Source organism: Pteropus medius, unplaced genomic scaffold, assembly GCF_902729225.1.
Source record: "Pteropus medius unplaced genomic scaffold, Ma_sr-lr_union100, whole genome shotgun sequence".
Lineage (NCBI taxonomy): Eukaryota > Metazoa > Chordata > Mammalia > Chiroptera > Pteropodidae > Pteropus > Pteropus medius.
The window spans coordinates 8,495,406-8,504,549 of NW_024340698.1; the positions used below are offsets into that span (position 1 = coordinate 8,495,406).

General features: G+C 39.5%; 1 pseudogene; it reads left to right on the forward strand.

Annotated features, from left to right (window-relative positions):
• The first annotated feature begins 9,025 nt into the window (after positions 1-9,025).
• Positions 9,026-9,144, forward strand: LOC120613127 (uncharacterized; annotated as a pseudogene).

The following is a 9,144-nucleotide window of genomic DNA, read 5'->3' on the forward strand; positions in this document are numbered from 1 at the left end:
TTTGGTTGGTTGATACGTGCTTTATGTATCTAGGTGTTTCTATGTTGGGTGCATAAATGCTTACAAGGGTTACGTCCTCTTATTGGATTGATCCCTTAATCATTATGAAATGTCTTTCTTTGTCTCTTATTATAGTCTTTGTTTTAAAGTTTATTTTGTCTGTATAAGTATTGCTACCCCAGATTTTTTTTTTTATTTCCATTTTCATGAAATATCTTTTTCCATCCTTTACTTTCAGTTTGTATATGCCTTTCAATCTGAAGTAGATCTCTTGTGGACAGCATGTGTATGGGTCTTGTTTTCTTACCCATTCTGCTAGCCTATGTCTTTTGATTGGAGCATTTAATCCATTTACAGTTAAAATGATAATTGATAGGTACATAGTTATTGCCATTTTATTATCCATATTTATGCTCCCTCCCCCCAGTCCCCTTCTTCTTCTTAAAAATGTTCTTTTAACATTTCTTGTAATACTGGTTTGTTGGTAATAAATTCTTTTAGCTTTTTCTTGTCTGGGATGTTCTTTATATCTCCTTCAATTAAAAATGATAGCCTTTCTGAATAGAGTAGTCTTATCTGTAGTTCCTTGCTTTTCATCATTTCGAATATTTCCTGCCAATCCCCTCTAGATTGCAAAGGTTCTGTTGAGAACTCAGCTGACAGTCTTATGGATGCTCCATTATAGGTAACTGCCTTCCTCTTGCTGTTTTTAAGTTTCTCTCTGTCTTTAACCTTTGGAATTTTAATTATGATGTGTATTGGTATTAACTTGTTTAGGTTTATCTTGTTTGTGACTCTGTGCTTCCTGGATTTGAATGTCTATTTCCTTTTACAGGTTAGGAAAGTTTTTTTCATTATTATTTCTTCAAATAGTTTCTCAATCCCTTGTTCTCTCTTTTCTTTCTGATACCCCAGCGATGTGAATGTTGTTATGCTTGATGTTTTGCCAGAGGTCTCTTAAACTATCCTCATTTTTTTCATTTATCTTTTTTTGAAATATATACATATATTATTTTTCCTCGTCTTTAACGAAATGCAATAGACAATTAGTTGCTTGTATTTACATTGTACAATCCAATGATTTTTTTCAATTATAGTTGGCATACAATAATATACCAGTTTCAGTTGTATAGCATAGTGATCAGAGATCCACATAACTCATAAAATGATTACCCCACTAAATCTAGTATCCTTCTTCCCCCTTATGTATTTATTACATTATTAACCATCTTCCCCATGCTACACCCTACATCTCCATGTCCGTTCTGTAACTATCCATTTGTACTCTTAATCCCTTTACCTTTTTTTGCCCCCCCACAACCTCCCTCCCATCCAGTAGTCCTCAAAATACTCTCTGTATCTAGGAGTTTATTTATACTTTCGTTGCTGTTATTGTTCATTTTGTTCTTAGATTCCACATGTATGTGAAATCATGTGATATTTGTCATTCTCTATCTGACCCATTTTATTCAGCACAATACCTTCTAGGTCCATCAAGGCAATATCTTTTTCCATCCCCTTCCTTTTAGCCTATGTATGTCTTTTAATCTGAAGTGAGTCTCTTGTAGGCAGCATACATAGGGGTCTTGTTTTCTTATCCATTCAGCAATTCTATCTTTTGGTTGGAGCACTTAACTCTTTTCCAAATGAGGTGCTTGTTGATAGGAATGTAGTTATTACCATTCTTTACTCATGTTTTTGATACATGATTTTCTTCTTAAGTCCCTTCAACATTTCCTATAATATTGGCTTGGTGTTGATGAATTCTTTTAGCTTATTTTTGTCTGGGAAGCATTGTATCTGTCCTTCGACTTGAAATTATAGCTTTGCTGGGTAAAGTATTCTTGGTTGTAGATCCTGGGTTTTCAACACTTTGAATATTTTATGGCAAGCCCTTCTGTTCTGCATAGTTTCTTTTGAGAAATCAGCTGCCGGTCTTATGAGTGCTCCCTTGTAGGTAACTAACTACTTTTCTCTTGCTGCTTTTAAGATTCTCTCTTTGTATTTAACTGTTGGCATTTTAATGATGATGTGTCTTGGTGCGGGCTTCATTGGGTTCCTGGTTTTTGGAACTCTCTGTGCTTCCTGGGGTTTTATGTCTATTTCCTTCTCCAGGTTAGGGAAAAATTCCACAATTATTTCTTCAAATAGCTTTTTGACTTCTTGGGTTTTTTTGTTGTTGTTTTGTTTTTTTCTGGAACCCCCTATGACACAGATATTTTTACATTTAATAGTGTCCCTTAGGCTCCTTAAATTACTATTATAGTCTTGGCTACCTTTTCTTCTTGCCATTTTGCTTGAGTGTCTTTGGCTTTTCCATCCTCTATATAGGTCATTTGATTCTCTATTCACTCTTTTTATTCCATTTAATATACTTCTCAACTCAGATAATATGTTCTTCATTTCTGATTGGTTCCCTTTTATAATTTCCATTTCTATTTTTATGTTTTGTTTTTTTTTATCTCTTTGTTAAAGTTCTCACTGAATTCATCTACACTTCCACTACGTTCAGTGAGCATCTTTATAACCAGTGTTTTGAACTCCGCATCTGTTAGATTGCTTGACTCTATTATTTCTGGATCTCTGTTCTATTCTCTCATACAATTTTCTGCTTCTTTGTCTTCTCATTTTGGTTGCCTTTCTGTGTCTGTTTCTACGTAGTAAACAAAGCTCCTAAGTCACCTGGTCTTATTAGTGCAGCTTTGTGAAGTAGGTTTCTGAGGCCCAGTCCTGAGAGGGGTTCAGCTGCAGGTCATATTTAGCCCCAGCCTGTGCCCCTCCTGGGCCACTTGTTAAGATTCAGCAAGTAATCCACAGATGCTGTGCTTATAGTTTTCTCAAAAGGCCACACCAGAAACCAAGGCTAGCTGCCTCCAATGTGAGTCTAGTTGCTGCTCAGCAAGAGGCACCTTACTAAGGGAGGACAGACACACTTGGATGTGGCTTTGGTGGGGTGTGAATTGGGGAGGCAGAGTTTCAGGGAATCCTCTGGGTGGAGCGACCTCTGTCATCCAGTTTGATGATTTCTCTGCTGTGGCTGCTCTGAGTCCATGCACTGGGAGGTGGGAAGGCTCAACAGGGGAACAATGGATACCCCCGGCACTTCTGTACAGAGTGAATCTCGTCTAAGCTCTTACTCTGATGACTCAGTGTCCCCCTATAAGTCCCTGGTGCCCTCCTGTACAGCTGAATGGGCTCTGGTGCTCAGAGTGAACAGGACTGTCACAGTGAATGTTCACTTGCAGACACGGCCCCTTTAAGAGGTCTGCAGATGTTGGCTGCTGTAGTCTCTGTCTCACTCAGCCTCTGAGGACTGGGCCACCTCTTAGTTCTCTCCCTAGTCGTGTGGCTTGTTCATCTAGATCCCAGGCAATTTTTCTTGCTGTTTGCTCCTTGTTTCTGTGACAAGTTTAATTTGGTCGCCAGAGGGATGAACAAAGCCTCTATAATGTACGCCATTTTTTTCTCCTCTCTTTCTTTTTTCTTTTGCTGTTCTGATTTCTTCTAAATTGCTGATTCTATCCTTTGATTCATCTAATCTGCTGTAGATTCCTTCTAGTATATTCTTCAATTTAATTATTATATGCTTTCTTTTTGACTGGTTATTTTTTTACGGTATTTATGTTCTTTTTTATGGTTACTATCACTTTATTGAAATTCTCACTAAGTTCCTTAAGCATTCTTATACCTAGTGTTTTAAACTCTATATGTGGTAGATTGTTTTCCTCCATTTCATTTGGTTCTTTTTCTGGAGTTTTCTCCTGTTCTTTCATTTGGGACACGGTTTTTATTTTATTTATGTCTCCCATTTTGGCTGCCACTCTGCATTTGTTTCTATATATTAGGTAGATCTACTATGTCTCCCATTCTTGGCAAGGTGGCCTTATATAGCAGGTGTCCCATTGAGTCCGGTTGCGCAATCTATGATCACCTGAGCCAGGTGCTCCAGGAGTGTCCATTGTGTGGGTTTTATGTGTTTTCCTATTGTAGTTGAACCTCATTTGCTGTTGGCCAGTCCATGGCTGGGATGACCCTCAAGATGACTAGCTGTATCGTTTGGCCATACTGTAGCAAACAAGTTGCTGTGTGGACCCTGACCCTACAGAGCAGGATTCTCTCCAGTGGGCTCTGGTGCCTGCTGTGACCACCTCTTGAGTGTTCCACTTGTTGGGCCAATTGAGTGGTTTTCCGTTGTGGTTTGAAACCAGCCACCAAAAGTTCTAATCCTGTGGCCTCCTGGGAGGATCTTCTTTGTAGACCAAGGTCAACTGTTGCTTCTGATTGTCCAGGCCTACTTTGTAGGAGCCACAAAGCAATTTATAGTTGGTTGCTGCCTGTGCTCGACCTGGCGGTGCATGGGACAGGCCATGCTGCAAACAGGCTGGCCACCGCCAGTACTGGGCCTGGCGCTGCTCAGCAAAAGGCCTGGGGCCACTCAGTACTAGGGAATCTTGAGACCTACTGCTGCCTGTCAGCTGTCCATAAGACTCAGCTATTGAAAGAGCCTTCGTTGGTATGGAATTTGGGTGGGATGGGGTCTTAGTGAGTCACCAACGTGGGGTGAGTGGTGTTCAATAGGTTATTGCAGATTTAGGTTTGATACCAGTCTGACACTGCAGCCATTACACAAAAGTCTCAGAGCACACTGAGGCTCGGAGCCATCTGCCTAGGCCCTGCAGATCCAAAAAGCTGTCCCAGAAAGACTGCATCACAGGCCAATGCCAGCTGACCACAGGCCATTGAAACAGCTTCTGGCAGCATGTGAGTTAGGTGGAGTGATGTCTTAGGAAGTCACCACTGTGGAGTGAATAGTGTTCCCTGGGTTAAAGCATATTCAGATGGGGTGCCATTCTATGAAAGTCTCAGAGCACACCAAGGTTAACCACTGCCTGCCTGGGTCCCGTGGACCTCCAAGAGTTGTCCAAGAAAGACTGCAGTGCAGGCCACCAATAGCTGCCTGTCAGCTGTGAAAAAGTCTTTTGTGGTGCACAATTTAGATAGTGCAGAGTGCCTGGGATTCACCAGGGTAGAGTGAGCAGAGCTCCGCAGGCCAGTAAAATTTTAGACTTGGCCATATGGAGGGAAGGATCAACACAGAAAAGAAGATCAACCCACCCACAGGCTACATGAGAGGAGGGCTCAACACAGGGACAGTGGCAGCTTTCCCTCCAGCCCTCACCCTGAAGCCATACAACTCAGACTCCCCATGTATGTCTCTGGCACCTCCCAAGTGCTCTCTCTCCAGTGGAACCCAGGGTGAGTGCCTGCTAGTGAGTGAGTCTGTGCACAGGGCTTTTAAGTGGATACATGGGTTTCTAGCCATCTTCTGTCTCATTGGGATGAATGGAATCCACACTGATTTTCACAGCCAGATGTTGTGGGGGCTCCTCTTTCTGACACTGGTGCTTCAGACTGGGGACTCCAGTGTGGGGCTGAGACCCCTCACTTTTCAGGGGGGACCTCTGAAGCTGAGATATCCCTTCTGATTCTCTACCCTGACATGTGGGTGTGGGGCTAGCTTGTTTTGCATCTCTGTCCCTCCTACTAGTCTTGAGGTGGCTTCTTCTTTATATCCTTAGTTATAGGAGTTCTGTTCAACTAGGTTTCCCAGGTTGATTGCTCTATAATTTAGTTGTAATTTTAATGTGGTTATGTGAGGAGGCAAGCATAGCATTTACCTACTCTGCAAGCTTGACTGACTCTCTTGTATTTTTTACACCACTTACTTGCCCTTGGATGTCATCTTATGTGTCCAAAATCCCCCCCAACTCATGGTTTACAGAGCAATATGTGTTGGAGGCAAGCATGAAAAAGGATGAACCCATTTTATCCATTAAAATTTTATCGAATACCTCCTAGGTGCTAGGTTTATAGGCCCAGCACATAGCAATTTTCAATAAATATTTATTAAGTTAATGAGCAAGGTTCCTGATATCAGAGACTTTGCACATTAGTGGAGGAGACAGACAAACACACAATTAAAATATAGTGTATAAATACAATGTTCTATGAGACCATAGAGGTAGGAAACCTTACCTTTCTGAAACATCCAGGAAGGCATCCTAAAAGAGAAATCATTTAAGCTAAAAACTAGGGGGATACATAGGGGGCAAAAGGGAGAGGTGGTAAATACAGTGTAGGAGGAATTGGGAAAAGGAAAAGTACAGGGGCACAAATTCTCATGGTATATGTAAGGAATGATTTAGATACATGGGGTGTTTTTGTTTAGGATTCATAAATTAAAAACATTTTAAAGTCAGTTTGAAACCAAATTAAGGAAATCCTTGAATGCCCAATTGAAGAATGAGTGCTTCATCTTGGGGGCCATTATCCCTTATATTTGAGTAGGGCACTGACTGACATTTACAGAGTGGTTTTTCATAACAATAATCTAAGAATCAGGGTTGACCTGGAAGGAACAATGTTAGAGATGGAAAAGAGAATAAGGAGGCTCTTGTAGTGTGAGGTGATGAAAACCTTAACTAAGATGGTGAAACTGAGAAGGAGTGGTGGTAAACGAATGCAGGAAATGTTCAAGAGGAAGAATCATTAGGAATTGATGGTCTGACCAAGTGTAAGGGGAAAATGGAGATAATCCATACAACAAATGCTCATTAAGTGTATGTGTTTCATCAGTTGATTTGACTTGTCATGGTTTTTAAACTTCACCTTGTATCAGAATCCCTTGGTGGGCTTATTAAAACAGATTTCTGGGTCTAACTCCTGAGTTTCTGATTCAGTAGGTCCGTGGTGGGAACTGCAACTTTGCATTTCTAACAAATAATGCTACTGCTATGGGGACTCCACTTTGAGAACCATGGGACTACGAAATATATCATATCTTTTGCAGCAAACAGACCATTAGGATCTTTTCAACAAATGATGCTGGAATAACTAGTTAGCCACATGCAAAAAAAAAAAAAAAAGAAAGAAAGAAATTGGACCTTTGATTCACACCATATAAAAATTTACTCAAAATAGATCAAAGATCTATTTGGAAGAGGTAAAAGTATAAAACTCTTAGAAGAAAACTAGATAAATCTTCATGACTTTGGATTTGGCAAACCATTCTTAGGTATGACATCAAAAGCACAAGCAACCAAAGAAAAAATAGATAAATTAAACTTAATCAAAATTAAAAACTTTTGTGCTTCAAAAGACCCTATCAAGAATGTAGAAAGACAACCTGTAGAATGAGAGATCATATTTGCAAATCATGTGTTAAGAAATTGTATCTAGAATATATAAAGAACTCTTAACAACTCAATAATAAATGGACCAATAATCCAATTTGAAAATAGAAAAAGGATCTCAATAGATATTTGCCCAAAGAAGATATGCAAATGACCACTAAGCTCATAGAAAGGTGCTCAATATCATTAGTTATCAGGGAAATGCAAATCAAAATGACAACAAGATACCATGTCACACCTACTAGGATGGCTAGAATAAAAAAGTCAGACAATAACAAATGTTAGAGAGGATAGGGAGAAACTAGGACCCTTATACACTACTGATGGGAATGTAAAATGGTGCAGCCACTTGGAAAATAGTCTAGTAGTTTCTTAAATAGTTTAACTTAGAGTGACCATATGACACAGCAATTCTGTTCCTACGTATATATTCAAGAGAAGTAAAAACATATGTCCACACAAAAATGTGAACACCAGTGTGTATAGCAGCACTATTCATAATATTGAAAAGGTAGAAATAATCCAAATGTTCAGTAACTTATCAATGGATAAACAAAATTTGATATATCAATATAACAGAATATTATTTGGCCATGAAAAGGAAAGAAGTACTGATACATGCTACTGCATGAATGAGCCTTGAAAACATTATGCTAAGTGAAAGAAGCCAATCATAAAAGACCTCATATTATATGATTCTATTTGTATAAAATGCCAAGAATAAGCAAATCTACAGAGACATGAAGCAGGTTAGCGGTAACTTAGGGTTGAGGGAAATGAAGGGACAGCGGGGCATCCCTTCATAGTTAGAAAGACACTAACGGGTTTCTTTCTGAGGTGATGAAAATGTTCTAAAATTGACAATAGTGATGGTTGTACAACTTTGTGAATATAGTAAATACCATTGAATCATACATTTTAAATGGATGAACTATATAGTATGTGAATGATATCTCAATAAATCTGTTTTTCTTTAAAGAATGTTAACAAGAAGTCCATAGGAAAAAATGAAGAGAAGAAAAAGCCTTCTGGGCAGAGGTAATAACATAAAGAGAGGTACATGGGGGAAAAAAATCATATGTGAAGTAGACCATAAGCAGTTTAATCAATTCATCACTATTTAACACTGTTGCAGGCACTGTTCTAGGCACTGGGATATGCAGTGAACTAAACTAACAAAAATCTATCCTCATGGAGCTTGCAACCTAATAGAGAAAATATATTAAATAAAATGCCCAGTTAAAGCATATCGTATATTAGAAGAAGCTAAGTGCTATTAACGAAAAAAAAAAATGAAACAGATAAGCAGGATCAAAGACATTGTATTGGGGGTTGTAATTTTATAAGAGTAACTTCACTGCAGAAGCAGCTTTTGAGTAAAAGACCTAAAGAAAGGAAGGGATCTGTGTGCATCTGGGGAAATAACTTTTCAGACAGATGGCACAGCAAGTGCAAATGCTGGTGCCAGAGTGTACCTATTATCATGTAGGGAGACAATCATAAGGACTTTGAATTTACTCTGAGTGAGGTGGGAAACCACTGGAGGGTTTTGTGGCAGTTTTAGGCGAGGCAACCCTTGGTTGACCTCACAGTATTACTTTAGCCACTGTATTGAAAAGACACTGAATCAGGAGTAAGTGCAGCGAGTAAGTGCAACAGCAGCAAGAACAGTTAGGAGATTATAGCAATAATCCAGAAAAGTGAAAAAGGTTGTTTGGACCAAGATTCATTGCAGTGGAGGTGGTAAGAAGTGATCAAAATTTGGATATACGGTTGATCCTTGAAAAATACAAGGGTTAGGGGGTGCCAACTCCCATATAGTTGAAAGCAGAGTCTATGGCCATGCCACCCTGAACAAGCCCAATCCTATCTGATCTCGGAAGCTAAGCAGCATTGGGCCTGTTTAGTACTTGGATGAGAGACCATCGAGGAAGACCAGGTGCTGTAGGCG